The sequence below is a fragment of the Leopardus geoffroyi genome, chromosome A2 (genome assembly GCF_018350155.1).
Source record: "Leopardus geoffroyi isolate Oge1 chromosome A2, O.geoffroyi_Oge1_pat1.0, whole genome shotgun sequence".
NCBI classification, from domain to species: Eukaryota; Metazoa; Chordata; class Mammalia; order Carnivora; family Felidae; genus Leopardus; species Leopardus geoffroyi.
The window spans coordinates 54,707,793-54,729,107 of NC_059331.1; the positions used below are offsets into that span (position 1 = coordinate 54,707,793).

Here is a 21,315-nt window from a genome sequence, read left to right on the forward strand (position 1 = left end):
TCATACATGAGCCAGTGATTCCAGGGCCTGGGTGTTTAGTCCCTGCTGTGTGCGGCCTCTCAGTGATAAGGATGTTGACGATTCCAACAGTAGCGGTTTCCATGTAGTGCAACCGAGCAGGTGTGATGCTAAGCACCTTTACATGCCTACTTTTATTACACTCCCACTCACTGCGATAGGAATGAATAGCCCCATTTTATGAAGGGGCCAATTGGGCTGTGGGAGGTGAAGGCAGTTGTCCAAGGCCACACAGCTGATCAAGGAAACAGCTGCTTTTTGTTTTGTTTTGTTTTGTTTTGTTTTGTTTTAACAGGACATGTCTGGGGCGCCTGGGTGGCGCAATCGGTTAAGCGTCCGACTTCAGCCAGGTCACGATCTCGCGGTCCGTGAGTTCGAGCCCCGCGTCAGGCTCTGGGCTGATGGCTCAGAGCCTGGAGCCTGTTTCCGATTCTGTCTCCCTCTCTCTCTGCCCCTCCCCCGTTCATGCTCTGTCTCTCTCTGTCCCAAAAATAAATAAACATTGAAAAAAAAATAAATAAAATTAACAGGACATGTCTGACTCCAAACCGAAGCTCTTAACCAGCCCCCCTCTGCTGTCTCTCACTTGCTTGCTGTGTGGCTTAGGGGAATTCACTGCCCCTCTCTGGGTCTCAGTGCCCTTTTAATCCATCAAGGAAGTCTTTTCTGCATTCCCACACGCGTAGATTGGTGGTAGGGACTGAGGCAAGTACAAAGATGTCTCTGCCCTCAGGGCGTCAGATACCTGCTTCCAGTGCTCTCCAGGGATTCTCCCACTTACAGCATGATGGTGGGGGAGCTTGTTAGCAAGGCTGGTGCCAGCCCCAGAAATTGTGATTCAGAGACCCAGGGCGGGGCCCATGAAACTGCATTTAAAGAAACTCCCAGGGCATTTCAGGCATCCACAGGCCATATGGAACTAGATTTTTGCACTTGGATCTTAGTAATTCAAAACCCTTATGAAAAGAATGCATTCTTCATCCAAAGCCTCAAGAAGGTTTTTTAGTCATTTACCAGAAAACACAAGTTTTTAAAATTGTTAAAGTGGTATGTGTTCATGGTTCATGTTCAAACATTCAAACAGTATAGGAGGGTGAATTAATAATTTTCAGCTGCTCTCCTTCCCTCTCTGCCTCCTGGAGCTGCCCAAAGAAAACCATTCTTCAATTGCTTATTGATCACCCATCTGGAGCCACACACTGTATGGGGGATTGGGGACAGCAGGGGAGCACACAGACACCATCCCTGTGGAGCCTGTGACAATGACCTTGGCAGCTGTTTACTGAGTGCTTCCGGTGAGCGGGCCTGATCCAGATCCTTATGGTGCTTTGGGATGGTACTGTGATTATTCTCCTTTATAAAAGAAGGGAATGCAGTTTGTTGTCCAAATCATGATTTCCCAAAGTTTGTCTGAATTCAGCCTGTAACAGAAGCACTAGGATGAGCCGTGCTGAAATGCAGATTCCTGGGCTTTCACTCACCAACTTCCTGGAGCGGAGCCAGGAGCCAGCATTTTGACACACAGGCCTCAGGTGTCTCTCACGACTGCTGAATTTGAGAACTACTGCCCCAGCTTTCCTGGGAGCTGGAGAGATGAAGAGACAGTGGAGGCAGTGGGACTTTGAAGAGGGGCAGAGAGCAGCCCCCCAAGAAGGGAACAGCCAGGACAAAGGTACAGAAGTGGGGTGGGCTCACCCTGCTGGGTTCCTCTCAAGCAGTGCGGAGGAGCCCTCGTCCACCTCTAACCACCCCCACCCCAAGGTTGCAAGATGTGCAATTATTCCAGCCCCCCAGCCTCTGGGTGACCCCAGCTGCTTTTGTTATATCCTATTAGTCAAATGGAACATTAATTAAATGTGAGAATAATAGACCCAGAGATGGAAAAAAAAAAATTGTAAAGCCCAAAGAATAAAAAGAAGACCCTTCCCAGGGTTCTGCAGTAGCCGGAACCCTTAACTGTGTGACGATAAGGAAGGCTGTCACCCTGATGTTCCCACTCTGCCAGATGACTCAAGGCAGCCGGCCTCTGGATGTGTGTATGTGTTGGTGGTGGGGTGTGGGTCTTAGAGATGGTGAGCGCATGAGTACAGGGAGCCAGGAGAAACCAGGTCACCTGGGCCACCAGGGGGGTGTCTGTGAGGCAGGGGCATGAGGCAGGCCATCATACTGAAATAAACCAGACCCTGTGGGAAAAGAAGAAAGTCCAAACTGCCTCCCTCCATTCCACCCTGCCCCTCCTGCTGGCTTTGCCTGGCAAACTCCTACTCACTCCTTAAGACCCAGCCCCACAGCCTCCACCTCTGGGAAGCAGAGTTAATCCTTGCATTCCTCAGGCTGTGGTGGCGCTGTGACAGTTCAGGTTCTCCAAGTTCCCATTACCATGTCTGTTTCCCTGCCACCCGCAGCCAGACGAGCACAGACTGGAGTAGTTTTTCCCACCTCAGGGTCCTCAGAGTAAGGTGTGGCCCTGAGCGGGTGCTGATGAACATTTATCTGAAGAACAAATGAGTTTTGCCAAATCAAACCCTGGGGTTGGTCAGCTCTGGCTTCAAACCCCTCCTTTCAAAGTAAATCTTGCCCTAGCCACTACAAAACAAGTAGACTAGAGTTGTTTGAACTTCCTTAAGTGACATTCAAGGTCCTTTGTGACCTCGCCCTAACCCAGCAGGGGTTTTTGAGTATGTTCCTGAGAAACCTGCCTCAGAATCACCTGGGGCCCACTCAGACCCACTGGGTCAGAATCTCAGGGAGTCCGAGGAGCCCCAGTCTGCAGAAGGTGCCAGGGGGTGACAGGAGGTGGCAATGGGCAGAGGGTGCACTGAGCCCAGATGGTGGGACTCGGTTGGAAATCCAAACAGACACCCCTCTCGCCAACCCCTAGGACTGCAGTTTTCTCCTTTGCCAAGCAGCAAACTTATCTAAATTAAACACAGTGCCTGTGATGAAACAACAAGAGTTATTACATGCTCCGCTACCTCCTGGCAAAGCCTCTAATTGACTCTGCTATCCTGGGAAGGCACTGAGCACATCCTGTGCGGTCCACCCCCACCCAGCCAGAAGGGAAGGGGCTTCAAAGCTGGAAGATAGGTCGGCAGAGAGTCTAATTGCTTCAATTCACCGAGGTTCCAGGGCTGGGATTGCCTGTCCTGGGAAGGCTGGGCTGGAGGGTCAGAGTGGGCCTGTGCACAGAGCCCCTTCTCCAGCCTGCCTTCCTGCCAGCTTTGTGCTCACACACCAGGGATGGCTGGGCAGGTGGGGCCTTCCCAACCAGTCCCAGGCTGCAGGCTTGGGCCTCTGTCCGGTCAAGTTTCACAGCCTGCAAACTCAGTTGACTCTCATACTCCTATACCTTCTGCGCTTCTGGTCGTTTGTCCCTAGACTGTCCCTCCTCTCATTTTCCCAGCTGGTAAAATCCAGCCTATGTCCCCTCCTCCATAAGACTTGCCCTAACTATTCCCATACCTCCAGCAGAAAGAGCTTCTCCCTGCTGTGTAACTTCTCACAGTAACTTCTAATAATCATATGAACAGAAGCTAACATTCGCTAAGCATTTACTATGTGCTGAGCCCTTTGTTTCCTGTCTGGACTCTCACTGCTATAGGTCCCCTGTCTCACTCCGTCCAGCCTGGTGAGAGGTGGAAGAAATGGGGACTTGGGTTGTGAGGCGGCCTCACGGGGTCCCCGGGTGCTCCAGGTTAGTGTGAGAAGCAGCACAGTGATCCCCGTGTTCCAAGAGACACAGATGTGACCCAAGAGGCCCAGGGAGGGGTATCTCGCAGTGAGGGCCCTGGGGGGGGAGGGTCTCAGACAGTGTGGACCAATGACTGGAGAGCATGCAGGAGCAGGCTGCGTGCAGGGAAGAGATGGTATTGTCAGGATTTCCACAGGCTCTCCGATCCCACAGGCTCGTATTGCAAGGAGATGTTGACACTCCTTTCGTGGAGGGGCGGGACTTCGGGACTTACTTCTTTCCCCTTGAATGTGACATGTGGCTATTGCACAAGGCTGCTCTGTGACTTCTGAGGCTGTCACAAAAGGTGACACAACTTTGACTCGGTTTGCTTGGGTCGCTTGCTCTTGGAACCCGGCCACAATGCTGTGAGGGGAGCCCAGGTGACTCGGAGTGTCCACACGTAGGCGTTCCAGGCCGCAGCCAGCTTCAGCTGCTGACTGAGGGAGCCTTCTAGGTACCTCCGGCCTCAGCCACTGCCTGACTGCAAAGCACAGGAGACCCTGAGCAAGAACCACCTAGCTGAGTGCAGGCTACCAGAACCATCCAAGAGAATAATACCAATCTTGGTATTCTTTTAAGCCACTGAGTTTTGGGGTGATTCCTTAGGCAACAATAGAAAAGCAACACAGAACCCCAGGGATTGGGTAGTAGGGGCAGGGAGATTAAGTTTCCACTTCCTGGAAGAAAGGGAGTTTGAGACAGAAATGAAGTTCTAATCTAGAAAGTCACAATTTTTATATATTTGGGTTTTAGACTAAAAGTCATACCCTTTTTCCAGCTGTGTGACCTTGGGCAAATCACTTCTGAGCTTCAGTCTTGACAGGGGTAAGAATCCTCCAGTGTGAGATGGTCGTAAGGACTGGAGGAAAGGGAAAGTGCCCAGACTCACCTGGTTCTCCTCACGCTGCCCTCCCTCGAGACTGAACACAGATGCTGGAGGCCCCTGGCCGTCTCCCTCACTACCTCTCCATTTCCACTCCAGGGTCATGCTGACATCTGGACACTTGTATACAGATCCTGGGGACATGTGTGTTCCGCCTCCCTCCTCCTTTGCTGCTGGAGTGAGCCGGGAGCCAAGAGCCAGACGATCAATGGCCAGGCCCTGCCTGGATGAGCTCTGTGTTCATTATGAGTGCCTGCCACTTCCACCCCCCTCCTCTCTAAGGACAGCTCAGCAGGTGCCTAATTCAGAGCAGGTACGAAACAACCAGAAATCTGCTTCTCATCCCTTTCCCCCAGTCTTCCCAGAGCTAGAGTCCTGGCTGCTCGTACGGCCTCCTTTGATAGGGCAGAGCATGGATGAAGATCCAGACCTTCTCCTCCAGGAGGTTTGGAGGCTTCTGGATCTTCTCTTGTGCTGGTCATTTAGCCTAAATAGTTACCCTTAGTCCAGATAATAATGGCCCACTTACTGAGCACTGATATGACGAACAGGCATGTTATGTGTACATCTCAGTCAATCCCCACCACATCCCCATGGTAGGCAATGCAGGAAGGTCAATTTGATGGAGGAGAAACTGAGGAACAAATGAGTCACTTTACCTGGGTGCTAGTTTGGCTGGAATCAGGCCAGTCTGACTCCCAGGGCTCCCTACTTTCGGGGGTGATCAAAATCGCCTCCATATTCAAGCACCATCCTGTCCGGTGTTCGACAGAAGAAATGCCGTCACTCTGATGAAACTATAGGCTAACTGGCTTACTCATTCGTTCACCGAACACATATGAAGCTCCTGGCTCTGTTTCCGGTAACAGGATGGAGCCATAAGCAAAAGAAAGTCCCTGCCCTCACAGGGTTTACCGTCTAGTGGTCCAGGGAGGTAATGTCACTTGCTGTGGTCACACAGCCAGTAAGTAGCCATATCTGTGGGCCAACCAGAAGCCGAAGAGGTGGTCCTGGGGAGAGGTTCCATCTGATAGCCCAGGGTCAGGCCAGCCAAGGCTTGGAGAGCAGAAACTGCTTTGGCAACAGACTGGCCGGCGTTCCAATCCCACTGCTTCCATCTCTTCACCTTGCAACCCTGGGCAAGCCTCTGCTACCTTCCGGGTGAATGGGGATGGTGAGGCCCATGGTGAGATATGAGATCTGGCAAGTGCTAGGTATTGGCTCTTCCTCTCCCCCTTCTAGAGAAGGTTTTGGGCTTCTTCCACTTCATGCACATGGGCCACCTTGGCTGTGGTCAACCCTAATGAACTGGCAAGAGATCTGGGCATACCTTAGCTTCATCAGTCACCTCTGCTTTCTGTGCTCTCATCAGTTCGTTCCTGGCCTCCTGGGGCATAGAATGGCAAGGCTTTGGAGTAAGTAGGCAGATTAATGGTAAAAGGTTGCAGCACATAAAGGACAAATTATAAAAGAAAAGATTAAAAAGATAAGTCTGGCAGTGTGTGGAAAATAGATTAGAGGGGTGTATATCAGTCATATCAGCTATTGCCACAAGAGTGCAGCATAACAAACCACCCCCAAACTCAGTGGCTTAAAATGATAATCATTTATTCTCTCTCTTCTTTTTTTAGAGAGAGAGAGTGTGCAAGTCGGGGGGTGGACAGAGAGAGAGAAAGAGAGGGAGAGAATCCCAAGCAGGCTTCACACTTAGCACAGAGCCCAAGGTGGGGCTCGATCCCAAGACCCTGGGATCACGACCTGAGCTGAAACCGAGAGTCAGATGCTTCATGGACTGGGCCATCCAGGGGCCCCAAAGGTCACTTATTCTTGTAGTCTGCAGTTGGGGTGGCTCTGCTGCACGTGTTTCTCATCTTTCATCTACCAGCAGTGTGTGAGCGGAGGCATGTTCTCATGGCAATGGCCAAGGAACTTGAAACGGGCCCACTTCTGCTCTATCCCATTGGCTAAAGCAAGGCAGTGGCCCAGGCCAAAGTTAAGGGTCAGGGAAATCCATTCTATCCGTGATGAGGCCTTGGCAAGTGTGCAGCTGCAGAAAGGGGTGAAGAAAGGGGACCAATTATCAAAATACCACAGGAAGAAGTAGGGAGGTAGTGTGTCCAGGTAAGAGGCCTCTGTAGACATGCACATGAGCAGTAACGATGGCATGGAACAAAGAGGTAGCCGTGAAAGTGGTGAGAAATATCTATGGGATGAATGAATGCTCATACAAGTTACTATGGATTGAATGTTTTGTTCCCCTGCCCCCAATGCCCCGCCAAATTAATAGTTGAAATCCTAGTGCCCAATGTAATGGTAGTATAAGGTGGACCTTTGGGGAGGTGATTAGGTCATAAGTTGGAGCCCTCATGAATGTTCTTATAAAAGAGACCGCCCACAGACCTCCCTGCTCCCTTTTACAGTGTGAGGACACAGACAGAAGTCTGCAGTCTGGAAGAGGGCCCTCTCCTGACCTGGCTCCCTGATCCAGCCTCTGCAACTGTCAAATAAATTTCTGCTATTTAAAAGCCACCTAGTCTGGGGCGCCTGGGTGGCTCAGTTGGTTAAGTGACTGACTTCAACTCAGGTCATGATCTTGCAGTCTGTGAATTGGAGCCCCATGTTGGACTTTGTGCTGCCAGCTCAGAGCCTGGAGCCTGCTTTAGGATTCTGTGTTTCCCTCTCTCTCTGCCCCTCCCCCACTCATGCTCTATCTTTCTCTGTCTCTCTCTCAAAAATAAACATTAAAGAAATAAAAAAAAAAAATTAAAAGCCACCTAGTCTGTGGTATTTTCTTACAGCAGCCCAAACAGGCTAAGACACACCTTGACCATTAATTTCACTGCTGAGAATTCATGCTAAAGACACAATCTAAAACATAAGAATGTTTATTGCAGTATTCCTTATATTCCAATCCCTACGGGCTGGTAACTATTGAAACGTGCATCAAATATAACCTCTGATCTCTAGGGCCTAAGAGAGTGTAACAAAAAGAGACTGGCTTTGGACGCCAATAGACCTGAGTTCCAATCCCAGCTCTACTGCTTTTGAGATGTGTGACCCTTGGCAAGTCATTTCACCTCTCTGAGCCTCAGTTGTAAATGAAGGAAAGGAAAAGTCATAATTTTATAGAGCAGGACAGAGAGAGGTCACTGGTGTCAGGAATGGCTTCCTACACAAGTAGGACTCAAGTAGGAGAAGGAGGGATATGATTTACAGGTGCAGAAGGAGAGGGTAGGCACCCTCAATGGAGGAGATGGCATGGCTAAAGGCTTGGGGGCAGGGAACACATGGCCCGTCTGGGGAAAGTGGGGAAACTGTAGGATTGGGGCTGAGATATTGGGAAGAGTGGTGGAGATGAGGTGGGGTGGGGTTGGGAGCTTGACCACAAAAGACTCTGAGTTCTGGGCCTAGAGTCAGAGTAGTAGGGGGTGGGGTCAGTGAGTTGTATTGTGGTTCCACTTGGGCTTGACCCTTGCTTAATGGGCTGTAATCCAACAAGTGCTTGCCCTGGGATAGTCCCTTTTGGGCAGCTAGACATTTTTTTTGGTTGTTTAAATATAGTCTGTTGTGTTGTTAATGGACTTACCCAACATACATTTGGTGTCCTGCTATTAAACCCCTTACTTGGCACTTGGTGTCATTGTCCCATTCAGTCCTCACAGCAGTGATGTGGTAAGGATTATGACTCCCATTTTCTAGATGGGGTCACTGAAGCTCAGAGAGATTAGTTAAGAGTCTTTTCTGAGGCCACACAGCTCCGACCTCTGCCAGCAAGGGCTCTTTGCCTTCTCTTAGAGCCCCTCCAGAGTGGTGTGTGTGTGTGTGCGTGTGTGTGTGTGTGTGTGTGTGTGTGTGTTGCACCTGTGTCCCCGAGGGTGTTACTCTGTATATTGGGGCATATCTGGGGTTTCTGTGTACCCTTCTCTGTGTCTTTGTGTATAAGTGACTCAGCATGTGTCCCTATTGTGTGTTCCTGTGGGTCTGTGTGTCTTTGTATCTTCATATAAGTCTCTGTGAGTGTCTGGGTCCCCATGTGTATCTCTGACTGTGTTTATCTCTGTACCTATGACTCTATGTGTCCCTGTATCCTTGTTGTGTGTTCCTGTATGTGTGTCTCATATCTCTGTATGTTCCCATATATTGTCTGTGTGTGGCTTTGGTGTCCTTGTAAGTGTCCTTCTGTGTGTATTTGTCTGTTTCTCTGGTGTATGTGACTCTGTGTGTCTGTATGAGTCCCTGTTGAGTGTTCCTGTGTATCTTTCTTCATGTCTCTGTGTGTCCTTGTATGTGTCTGAGTCCCCTTATTAGTCTCCACGTGCGTATATCTGCATGGGATGAGTGGGTGACGTCTTCTCCATCACCCTCCCCATGCCCTCCTTCCTTGCTCATTCCATTCCATCTGAGGAGATGGTGCCCCTGGCCTCTGTCCCCAGCATGGACCAGCCTGGTTGCTGTGACCTGGCTGAGGCAGGTCAGCATTCAGCCCGCCATCCCAAACCCAGAGTGGAAGCGTCAGGGCTTTGTAAAGGGCACTGGAAAGGGCCCCCATCATCCTGACAGCCGCAGTGAATCCATTTGTGACTTCTCTGCATACAAACTGAAAAATGACTGTCCATAATAGCGTGGGGAGGGTTTCTTGCTCTGCATGACGCCAGCCAGAATTTATTAAACTTTCTTTTTTTAATTTATTTTAATTTCTCCACCCACTGGACTTGAGTGGCTCATTAATCACAGACCGCCTCTGGTGTGAAGCCTGTCCTCAGGGCTGCTGTGTGACATCCGGCCATGCCCATCCCTCAGAGCAATCGGTGCCCCAGTGTCCTGTACCCACCCTCAGGCTGAGTCCCGGAAAGGGCCAAGCTTATCCTTCATCAGAACATTGTCACTGCTGCATTCCTCTCTACACAATGGGATGCTGGCTGTAATTGCAAATGGCCAGGTCTAGACTGTGGAAGAGGGGGGCTTAAGAGCCTGTTTATGAGATGGGGTCTTCAAGTTTATTATCAACAGGATGTTCAGAAACCCTTGTGCTGGATCCCTCTGTTTGACCCTCTGGATCCACTCTGCGCCCTCCCCCTTCCTGCTCAAGGCCTTTACCAATGGCTCCCTTGGCCCCTGGTTTCCTGTTGGGTTCTGCCAGTGGTGAGTCCCAGAGGGGATCAGAAGGTGGGAGAAGAAAGAGGTTGTGGTATTTAATCTCCAGGCTCACCCACTGTGAGGTCCCTCAACTGATTGCTCCTGTCAAGACTCTCACAGTCCAATGCCCCCTTTCTCTGGACCCCATTAACTGCTGTCCCCTCTTGTCCCTTTGGGCTTAGAAGCGCTACCAGGTCTTCTCTCACCTTCCCTGGGTACTGCACTACCCCTTGTGCACTCTGCTCATACTTTGTAAACGGTCCTTTCATGAAGTTATCCTTAAACTAACAGATCTGGGGATGCTACCTATTTCCTGGCAGGACTCTGACCAATACATTCCTCCCAGACCATAAGCAGACACACTTTTGTTATTTTAGATTAAAAACAAATGAACTATATTTGTTTCTGATGACAAAAGTGTCTACTGGGGGGAAAGGTCAGAACAATAAAGAGCTGTCATTTACCAAGTGCCTACTCGGTTTCAGGCAAGCATGATGCCCACCACATTCCACATTTCCTCACGACACCCCTGGGAGGTACGTTTCACTAGCCCTGCTCTATACAGATGAGGAACCTGAGGCTCAGAGCAGTGATGTTATTTGCACACGGTCACATAGTAAGGTAGTGGTGGGCCTAGGAGTGGAAATCAGGTCTATGAAATTCCAGAGTCCTTTCTGTGGCCCTGCTCCCCCCTCAGAAGCCCTTGCTTATCTGAGCATTATTCGTGATTGTCTTGAATTGCTCTCTAACCCCAAAATCAATAAAGGAAAATTCATTTGCTGTAGCCGGCTGGGCCCTCAGAGTAACTGTGGAGATGTGCCTGGTCTCGGCCTTTGGTAGGGCCAGACCCAGGATGCTTGTGATGGATGGCATCGGTCCACCTCCTGCCATAGCTGTGGGCTAGAATTAAGAGCAGCCCTTCCTTGTGATCTCTCCCCTTAGAATCTGTGCCCTAGATCTATGCCCACAAGTGACTCCTGGCCGAGTGCTGATAAAAGTATCAGAAACAATGAGGGCTAGGGCTAGGTGAGTCTGCAGGGAGGGAGCGGGTTTCCTGCCCTTGGCTAGCTTCACTTCTCCACTTGCCCACTGTGGCTGTACCTACTGAGTGCCTACCCCTTCTTCTCCAGCTTTTCTAATATAACCAATCAGCTTCTATCTCATTCACTTACTCATTCATAGATTTACTTACTTAATTTTTCCTTCCTTCCTTCCTTCCTTTCTTCCTTCCTTCCTTCCTTCCATCTCCCAAACCACTATTATTCTTAAAAGCTTTCTGGACTCCCTTTGGCTACATATAGATGAGACCAGGGGAAATGACCCATCTTTTGAAAGTCCAGATCAGATGTTGTCCATGGGGCCAGCCTAACTCCCATGATCCTGACCTTATGAATGGTCTTGACCTTGCTTTGTTTGTTCAGGCGCTTACAAGACTTTGGGTGGTTTCCCTATAAGAACACTACTTATAGTGGCCAGCCTGGTTGGCTCAGTTGGGAGAGCATATGACTCTTGATCTCAGAGTTGTGAGTTCAAGCCCCACATTGGGTATGGAGATTACTTAAAAAATAAAATGTTAAAAAAAAAAGGAACACTACTCAAGTAGAATTGGAGCTCCCCCTGAAGATGCAGACTAGGTCAAAAAGTGGCTGGGTGCTTGGTGAACCAGCAGGCAAGACAAAGCTGCCTGCACCCCATCCCCTCCTGGCTAGCTACACTTTTAACATCTGAGAGGTTGTGTAAGGGGTTGAGTCAAAGACTTGGTCTTCTACTTGGTGACCTGGGGCAAGTTGCCTAACCTTTTGGGTCTCAGCTTTGTCATCTATAAAATGGGAATAATAATAATGCTTACATCATTCACTTTTTATGCAGATATAATGTAATAATGCTGGAAAACTCTTTGCATGAAGACTAGCATGTAGTAACCAATTAGTTGGTTGAAAGTTTTATATTATCATCACCCTCACTTTCTAGAAGAGACAGCTGACCCCTACAGATGTTATGCGATGTACCAACCCCCACCCCCCGAATTAGTAGCAGAACTGGCACTTGAACACAGGCCTTCAGAGTTTAAGGCAGAGGCTAAGGCCAGGGAATCTGCTTGGTGCCCTGTGGTGCTTCTTCCCTGCCCTAGCATGAGACGAGACATGGGCCAGCCCTAGGATACCCTCTCTTCTTTGAGTTTTATCTATTAGTCATTAGGTTGCAAGTGACAGAAAGGGAAGCCCAAACTGACTTAAACAAAAAAGGAACTTATCCTGTCATGAAAAACCAGTGACTTCCTACCTTCTGGTCCAACTAATTTTGTGGTGGCATCATTCACAAGTAGAATCTTCTTGTAAAGTGGCAAAAACGGACCCTGCCAGTTCTGGGTTTACATCCCACAACCCCAGCATGAAAAGAACACTTCTTTGTAAATAATTCAGTAAAAGTCTCAAGTTTGAATCTCATTGGCCTGGCTTGACCATATAGCTGTCCTTGAACCAATCCCTGTGGCTGGGGAGATTCAAACCCTGACTGGCCAGTCCTTGGTCACATGGTTCCCAAGGTGGTGCCAGCCCTACACAAACCAACAAATCCAAAGGCAGAAGAGAATAATTCTCCTTTGTAAAACCAGGGTTCTATCTTAAGAAGAAAGGGGACTGGAGGCTGACCAGAAAAAAATAACAGCTTCCTATACAAATGGGAATAAGGAGGCTTTCAAGTTTTTTGGTGAGAATTATGTATAAACACATAGGGAATATTTCTGGTACACCTTTGGGCCTCTGCCTGGGATTCCTTTTTCTCTTATTGTCCTTGATATCCATTTGACCCAGCTGTATCCCCTTACCCTTTCCAGTCATCATTATTCCTCTCCCAACCCCTTCTCTCCCTCCTCCTCTCTTTCCTGAAATCAAAGCCAGGATTTGAATCTATGACTCTAGATTCTCATGAGACCCCAGTACAGAGGAGGAGGCCTTATCAGTCAGGATTGCAAAGAACAGAGCCCAAATTTAGCTAAATTAGCTGAAAAGGGAGATTTATTGCTCAACAGGAAGACCAAAGGCTCAGGCTCCAGGCTAAAAAGGGAGTCCTGCAAGGGTCCAGGCAGCAGAGACTTTTCCACTATCTTATTCTAGTGCTGTTGTGGCTGCTGTAATGAATGTCTGCCCTAACGGCTCTGCATCTCTCCACCTAAGAGTCTAAATCCCAGGAGAGAGTTTCCATAGGCTGACCCCTTGCCCTGGGAATGGGGCAGTGTGGCTAGAATCCCATCAGGACTGTGCTGGATGGAGATAAGGCAATTCTCCAGAAGGAAAGAGGGGTCCTTCTGCTTACTGGAAATCAAAGGATGGATATGGGTGGCCAAAGAATCCTGGAGTCTACTCGAGACTCATAAGTGGATTCTCATGGAGCCATGAAAAGGAATACTTGGATTTTCAGGAGGGAGACTGCCATCTTGTTGGGCCAAAATGAAGGTCTCAATCAGGACCCGCCAGGAGCCTCCTCCTCCACCTGTTGTCACCCTGACTCACGGCCCAGTATTAACAGCAGATTAATACTTGCTCCTTGGGGTGTAGACTCCATGTATTCTGAAAACAAGCTCTAATTAGCCCGGAACGTTGAGATAGAGCCTGCTTATGGCTGACAGCAAGATAAATATACCTAAATGGCCAAGGTGATTTGGAGTTGGTTTTCATTTTTCTCTTGTAATAACAAAAGCAATGGCAGAAGTGGGGGCTTGTTATCTCTGGCGTGCCTGATGGATGACGAGGTGTCTGATCATCCAGCAACTGTGGCTCACAGGCGTCAAGCCATCTATCACCCGCCCCCACCCTGGCCCACCCGACAAAGCACTTCCATCCACATCAGAATTAGCATATATTCTCCTGAGATGATCCCAAGATAAGCTTGATGTTATTTCAAAAGTCAGAGACTGACTCTTTATTATGGGCTTTGAGATACCAGATTCTGGATTGAAGGATGGCTTTGACTGGAAAAAGCTTTGGTATATAACACAGACCTGAGTTCAAATCCAAGGTCCTGGCTGTGTGACTTTGAACAAGTCACTTCCTTCTCTGAGCCTTGGCTCCTTTAAACAGACAGAATGATTCTAATCTCATAGAGCTGTGTGAATTAAACAAGAAAATGTATTCAGGGCACCCAGGAGATGGTTCCCATTCTCTCGATTTTTTAAAAAAATGTTTATTTATTTATTTTGAGAGAGAGAAAGAGTGCACATGCATGAGCTGGGGAGGAGCAGAGAGAGGGAGAGAGAGAATCCCAAGCAGGCTCCATGCTGTCAGTGCAGAGCCGGAAGCGGGGCTCGATCCCACGAACCGAGAGATCAGGACCTGAGCCGAAATCAAGACAGAGCCCCTCCTATCCTCTCAGTTCTTATCTGTTGTCCCTCTCCAGTACTTACCTTCTCCTCGGCACCTACCCTGCACCAAGCCATGTGGGAGATGAACACAGACTCCGTCCTCAAGGAGATTCCTTCTCTTATATCAACACAAGTTAATTTACCAGACTAGCCAGCAGAGAACAGAGAATGGAAGAACAAACAGATAACTCTTGAAGGGGGTAGTGAGGATGTCCTATTCATGGGTAGAACGTTTGATCTCAAGCCATGTTCCCTCAGCAGACAGGGTCACTTGTGACCAACTGGGCCCTAAGATGACCACTAGGTCCTGTTCCAAACTAAGCCACAGATACATGTGCCACATGTGTACACATTGACCTAGGCCTAGGCACAAACACACATGCCCATGTGCACACCATACAGACCTGGACCCCCATATGCGTATACACACCGGTACACCCATACACACGAGGCAAAGTTGTACACGAATCTGTGCATACCATATACATAACACCCATGTGTATACACATACACTCAAGGCAAAATCTATGAATGTGTGTACAGCATGCAAACATGGGCTATGTATACGTACACACATACAAGGGGCATGTGCAGTAGATGCAAAGACATGTGCACAGCCAGGGGCACCCACACACATGTGCACGTGTTCTGTGTCTGCTAAATGCATCAGACAGCACTCCTCAGAAATCCCTCCTATGCATCCGGCTCCACACCAGCCCTGTGGGTTGGCAGTGTTCCTGCAGCCCCTGGCGCCCTCCTGGAGCCCGAGTTCTACTCAGCAAACTCCAGCTGGGCAGAAACCATCTAGACCACACAGACCTGCGATTGGTCTCTCAGCATGGATATAAGACCTCACAGGGGGCACAGGGCCCTGGGTTGGTGGGGCCTCATGGCTTCAGCTTGTCAGCCTAGACTGTAAGTGTGGAAGCCTAGCCTGGCCCTGAGCCCAGACAGGCAGACTCTGCCTGGTGTCTCATAGTGGTCAGCCTCAACAGTCCCTGGGTGTTATTCAACTCTGGACCATGCTGCTCTGGGGACGGGAGGCAGGGGCACAGAGTCTCTGTTCAAGAAGGGGAGAGGAAGCAGGTCCTCAAACAGCCTGAGCTCATCTGCTTCTGATTCTGCTTGTCCTGACTGTCTCCATCCTCCAGGGCCTGGCTTCTGCCCTCTGCCTCCAGGAAGCTTCCTCTTATTGCTCTGGCCTCTGGGTCTCTCTTTGTGCACCTCCAAGACTGCTCCTCACATTGCCCGCTCTTTCTGCTGGTAAACATGCTGTCTACCTCATTTGTGGTGATGGAGGGAGGCTGTCCTTGTGCCCTTTCAGCTTGAAAGACAGGGCCAGGCAGCCTGTGTTCGTTCACCCTGGGCTGAATGCGTTCATTCATGTAGTCGTTAATTTAAAAATTCTTTACTGAGTGCTAGCTATGTGCCGGGACCTTGAAAAATAGCAGGGAACAAGATGCAGTCACACAAGAGGGTGTGATGGGTACCTATTTCAGCCAGGGTGGTCAGAGAAAGCCTCCTGGCATGCCCTTTCATCCAGTATAAGTCCAAGACTCACATGATAAGCCATCCCTGATCCCACAGGCTGGGTCTGTTCCCGCCCCAGAGCTTTCCACCTCACAGTATGCCATAATACAACTTATACGGACACGCTCTTCTCCCCTCCCAGACTGCTAACATCCTCAGAACAATATTCCTATGTGGACCCTCTCAGTGACCCTAACACCCAACATATGACCTGCTCGGTCTCATGTTTATGTACATTTAAGTTTGTTAAGTTAACAAAAGGACAGATGAATGAATGAATAGACAAATGGGCATTTGCAGTAGGCTCTGAAGAATGAATAAGTGGCCCGCGAGTGGCAGGTGGCAAGGAGAGGGGCGAGAACATGGAGGTGTGAGATTAGACAGCATGTCTGCAAAATGAGTTTCACTGGTTGATGTTGGAGGCGGGACTGGACATGGAGTAAAGGGGAGCTGGCAGGAGAGGAGCCGAGATTGTGCCCAGATTATAAAGGAATTATACCAGGCTAAGGCTGTGATCCCCTAAGCATCAGGGAGCCATGCAAGGTTTACCTTCCGCCGTATTCCTTGGCACCTACCACACTGCCCATATGGAGTTGGTGCTCAGTGAATGTGTATGGAATTGAAGGGTCCCAGAGGGAATGGACTGAGTTAGCGCTTCTTTGCCAGAAGCTGGGCAGTGACTAAGGGAGGCCTAAATGGAAGCAGAGTAGTCAGCTGCCAGGAGTCCTCTTGGCACCCAAAGAGCCCTCTTCCTGTCAGGGTGTCTGAAATCCCCGCATTAGAGAGCCATTTATTCGGGGCTTGATGTTATTTAGGGGGAGGCCTCCCTAGAGTTTCCAGAAAAGATGACACTCTCCTAATGGCAACTTATTGCCTACAAGAAAAGAACAAGGTCTTGGGGCTGGGGATGGGACACGGAGTGTAAAGCAGAACCCAGTGTGCCAGTAAGAATTTGGCCACTACAGTTTCTTTTCTTTTCTTTTTTTAATGTTTATTTTTGAGAGATAGAGTGGGGGAGGGGCAGAGAAAGAAGGGGACAGAGGATCCAAAGCAGGCTCCGCGGTGACAACACAGAGCCCGATGTGGGGCTTGAACCCACAAACCATGAGATTATGACTTGAGTCGAAGTCCATGGCTTAACCAACTGAGCCATCCAGGCGTCCCCTCTTCCAGTTTCTTTAGAGAAAACCCTGACCCAGACACTGTGAAGGAAAAATGGGGTAGGGCACTGGTCTTGAGGTTGTTGCTGGTTCACTGAGGGACTCAGGCAACCCTCTCCTCTGAGTCTTGGTTTCCTCATCTGTGCAATGGGGACATAGGAGACCTGTGTTGTTTATGTACTTGTCATTCAGCTCCTCTTCTTCTAGTGGGTGAAACCCAATATACCTTTGGAGGACCCCCTGAGTCCATGCTGTTCAGATAGGCTGACCCGTTGGCCAATCAGAATCATAGTGGTCTGTTCAGGAATGGGCATGTGACCCAGCCTGGGCCAATGGGAACCAACTCTGGGACTTTTGGGAATGAGAAGGGCTCTTTTGCTTTTAGGGTAACTCAGCTGGGACAGTGTGATCCCAGGGATGCCCATGATTACTTCTCCACCTTTGAGGACACTCAGCCCGAGAATGAAGCCATCTAGAGGAAAGTGGAGATTACAAACGGAGAAAAAGGACAGATTCTGAATGACATCATTTGAGCCTCTAGATCCTGCCATCCCTGAAGCTAGTCCTAGGTCTTTACGTTGTTGGTCACATGTACCAGTACATCCGCCTTTTATTTTGCCTGAGCCAGTTTGGGTTGTATTTTCTCTTGCTTGCAGGAGAGGATCGCCCTGGGAGGGGCTCTTTCTTTCTGAGGGCCACATAGTTTTCTGTGGAGAAGCTGATTTGGGAGGCACCAGCGTGTGGCCTGGTGAAGTGAAGATGAGGAGGCCTGGGGATGGTGCTTGGGGTGACTGCAGACACACACTGGGCTCAGTGGGGCCCACTCCACAGCCAAGCATAGCAGAAGGAGAGCCCGAAAGCAGAAGAGAACAACCCGATGAGACAGGCAGAAGAGTTTCACAAAGGAGCGAGGGTTTCATGGAGGTTCCTCACTGGCTTTGCTGCTTCCCTCTTGCCCCCCATAAGCTTATAATTCACCAAGCAGCCAGATGGATGGTTAGAGAACAAATCAGGTCACATCTCTCCCCTGCTTTAACCCCTCTATTTCCCCACTGCCTTGAGAATAAATTCCAAACTCCTTACTCTGTAGAGCCAATAAAGCCCCGTGAGATCTGACTGCTTCCCACCTCCTCTTACCTGGTACATCCCTGCACCCCCCGCCCTTCTGCATCCATGGTGTGGCCAGGCCTATGCCTGACACCTGTGTGTATCCTGGAACTATTCATTGAATAAAAAAATAAATCAGTGATTGAAATGAGAACTGAAAAGTTTCCAGTGGATTCATCATCAAAGAATTGTCACTCAGTTGGGTCAAAAATCTCCAATGGAAAGGGTAAAGGGAAATATGGATTAGAAAGATTTCTGGAATGAGTTTCTATGGAGAAAAAGCAGACACTAAATGGATTTTTCTTCCTGGAATTTTTATGATCTTGTGGAAAAGAAGACCTTCATTCTTTTGACAGCAAAAACAGAATATAAAGGAAAGAATTGAGTCTATATCCACACTCAAACCTACACGTGTGATAAAATTGCATAGAACTAAGTGCATACACTCACAAATGAGTACAAGTAAAACTGGGGAAATCTGAATAAGATCAGTGGATTGTATCAATGTCAGTATCCTGGTTGTGACTTTGTACTATATAGTTTTACAAGAGGCAACCATTAAGAGAAGCTGGGCAAAGGAAACCCACAGCCTCTTTGTATTATTTCTTAGAGCTGCACATGAATCTATAATTATCTCAAAATAAAAAGTTTAATTTAGGAAACCACTATGTAAAAAAAATTAATACATAATTGAGATGGGCCTACTTCAGGCCCTTCTATATAGCTCAGAGTTGAAAAAGACCCTAAAATATACAGGAGACATCCTTGAACAGGGAGCAAAGAGACTTTGAGGGAGAAGACAGGGGAAATTAGGGAAGACAGAGTCTGGAAAATCAGAACCCACACTGAGACTCTGAGACTCAATAGACCTCCTGTAGGAAGGTGTCTGTGGTGTGTGTGTGGGGGGGGGGGAGGGATGTGGGTGTGTGTGTGTGTGTGTTGGGGTAGGGGTGGGTAGGCAGGCACTGGAAGTTACAAATTAATGTACAAACTCACCATTAAACTATCCCATTATTCATTTTCAAAAGCATAGCTGTCTTAATCTGATAAGCAATTACAGTCTTGAAAATCAAGCACACTTGTATTGTTAGAGAAAAAATAAAAGCAAGTGAGAAAAATATGTGTGACATAACGACTGGACTGTGAGCTCAGTGAGAGACCAGAGCAGGATCCTTTTTGCTTGGCCGGATCCTGGTCACACCAGGATCCAGTAGTAAGGAGGCAGAGGAAGCAGGGGGTAGGGGAAAGGTGGAAGGTGGACCAGTGCCTTAATTGTTGTTTCTGCCTGAAGGAACGAAGGAACAAAGGAATGGGGAGGCAGGGTAAACAGGTTTAGGATCGGCTGGTTTGAATAACTTCAGTGGCTCTGGGGTTTAGGGGCAATCTGTAACTGTAGCTGTCCCGTACTTGGCTTAGGGTGATAAGGGCAAGGAGGCAGCAGCCCCGGGTGGTGGGGGTGTGGGCTCTGGATTGGTTAGTTTGCCTATGAAAGGTGTTCCCAGGTGAGTCCCTTATCATCTCTAAGAATTGGCTAATCCTGGGAGAGGCCCTCTCCCCAGAGTCAGCCAGAACCCCCACTCCCCACTGCCCCCCCCCCCCCCCCCGCCCCAGGCCAAAGCATCAGAAACGCAAGTTAACACAGTGCCCAAGATCCAGAATAGGTCCTGGTACTTTCTAGGGGTTCAATGAATATTTGCTGAGGGAAGGAAAGGAAGAGAGGAAAGGACAAACAGAGGAAAGGACGATCAGATGCTTGTACCATCCTCTCTAGTCCCTTGGGCAATGTGAGAACTCTCCTCTCTCCTCCCCTTCCCAGCCCTCCAGGAACTGTCCTGACAACTCAAATCCCTGATTATAGAAACACATCAAATGGGCTCACCAGGGGGCGATGTTCCAGCCGGCTCACCCTCTACCAGGCAGCTTTTCTATCCATCCACACTTATCACTCCTTTTATGCCTCAGATGACATTCTGTTGTTTTGTTTTGTTGGTGCTGCTTGTTGGTTTGTAGATAGGTAATGATGCAAAGAGAGAAAATTCAAGCAGCACTAAGGGCTGACAGTGAAAAGCAAGCCCCGGACCACTGGCCTTCCCTTCCCCAGCTCCCTGTTCCCTATCTGCACTGTTCTCACCCATCCCTCCAGAGAGACACTCTGCGGAAGAGCATAACAGTTCATCTCCCGCGCCATCACATGCGTGCACATGATGTACACATTGTTCTCTGCTCCGCTTTTTCTCATGTAACAATATGTCCTGGAGCTTATTCCACATCTGTACATAGGGAACTGCCTCATTCTTCAAAGTCAGAATATAATACCCATAGTTTTAGTTGGGTCCTAGTTGATTTAAGCAGACACCTCATGATGAACAGACATCCAGGCTGTTTCCAATTCTGGCTTCTAATAACTATGCTGCACCAAATGATCTGTGCATACATCCTTGTGCACAGGTACGGGTGTCTGTGGGATGTCTTGTGGAAGGTACATGTGTGTTACATTTTCAGGTTACCACCCATAGAGATTCTATCAATTTACACATTTTCCTTATATGTGAAAGATAATAGGTCTGTCTGTCTGTCTGTCTGATTTAATGCTTAGTATGGATGGCGAGTCTTCAAATCCTGGAGTCTGGCTGGGAGATGAAGCAGGTTTCAGGTTTGTAGTCTACACCAGCCAACTTTCTGACTCTGGGGGTGCAGGGGAGTCAGGAAGCAGATCAGGTCATCTCTATGGGCCTTGGTTTCCTCGTCTAAAAATGAGGAGAGGACTCTAGCTGGGGATCTGAAAGTTCCCTCCCACCTCTTATGTTCCAAGTCCTTCTGCCTCCCCAAACCTCTGCGTCTTTGTCTATAAAGTGGGACTAATAGTCTCTACTTTGTTTATCTTGCCAGGTGATGTGAGTTTGTGGTGATATGGTAGAAAGTTGGGTGCAATGCCAAGTTGAACACTTTTGGAATCTCTTTCCAGACCCCCAGCATGGCTGGGGGCATTCAACATGTACTCAATTAAAATGTGAGGCTGGGGGCACCTGGGTGGTTCAGTCAGTTAAGTGCCCAACTTTGGCTGGGGTCATGATCTTCCAGTTGGTGAGTTCGAGTCTCCTGCATCAGTCTCTTTGCTGAGAGCCTGGAGCCTGCTTCAGATTCTGTGTCTCCCTCTCTTTCTGACCGTCCCCTGCTCATGTTCTGTCTCTCTCTTTCTAAAGTATGTAAAACATTAAAAATGATTTTAAATAAAAAAATAACTAAAATAAAATAAAATGGGAGGCTGAAGAAATATCGTATGGGGAGGCAGACTAATGTTGAGATGGTCTAGAGGTAGGGGATGACTTCACTGATGTTCCCTCACCTAAAATGTAGTTCCCTCTAAGTAGGCCTGACTAACTTCTGT

General features: G+C 48.7%; 1 protein-coding gene across 1 annotated transcript in view; it reads left to right on the forward strand.

Annotated features, from left to right (window-relative positions):
* The window catches only part of TRH (thyrotropin releasing hormone), a 74,487-nt gene that overhangs the window by 48,955 nt on the left and 4,217 nt on the right, over positions 1 to 21,315 (forward strand). The window lies entirely within an intron of this gene.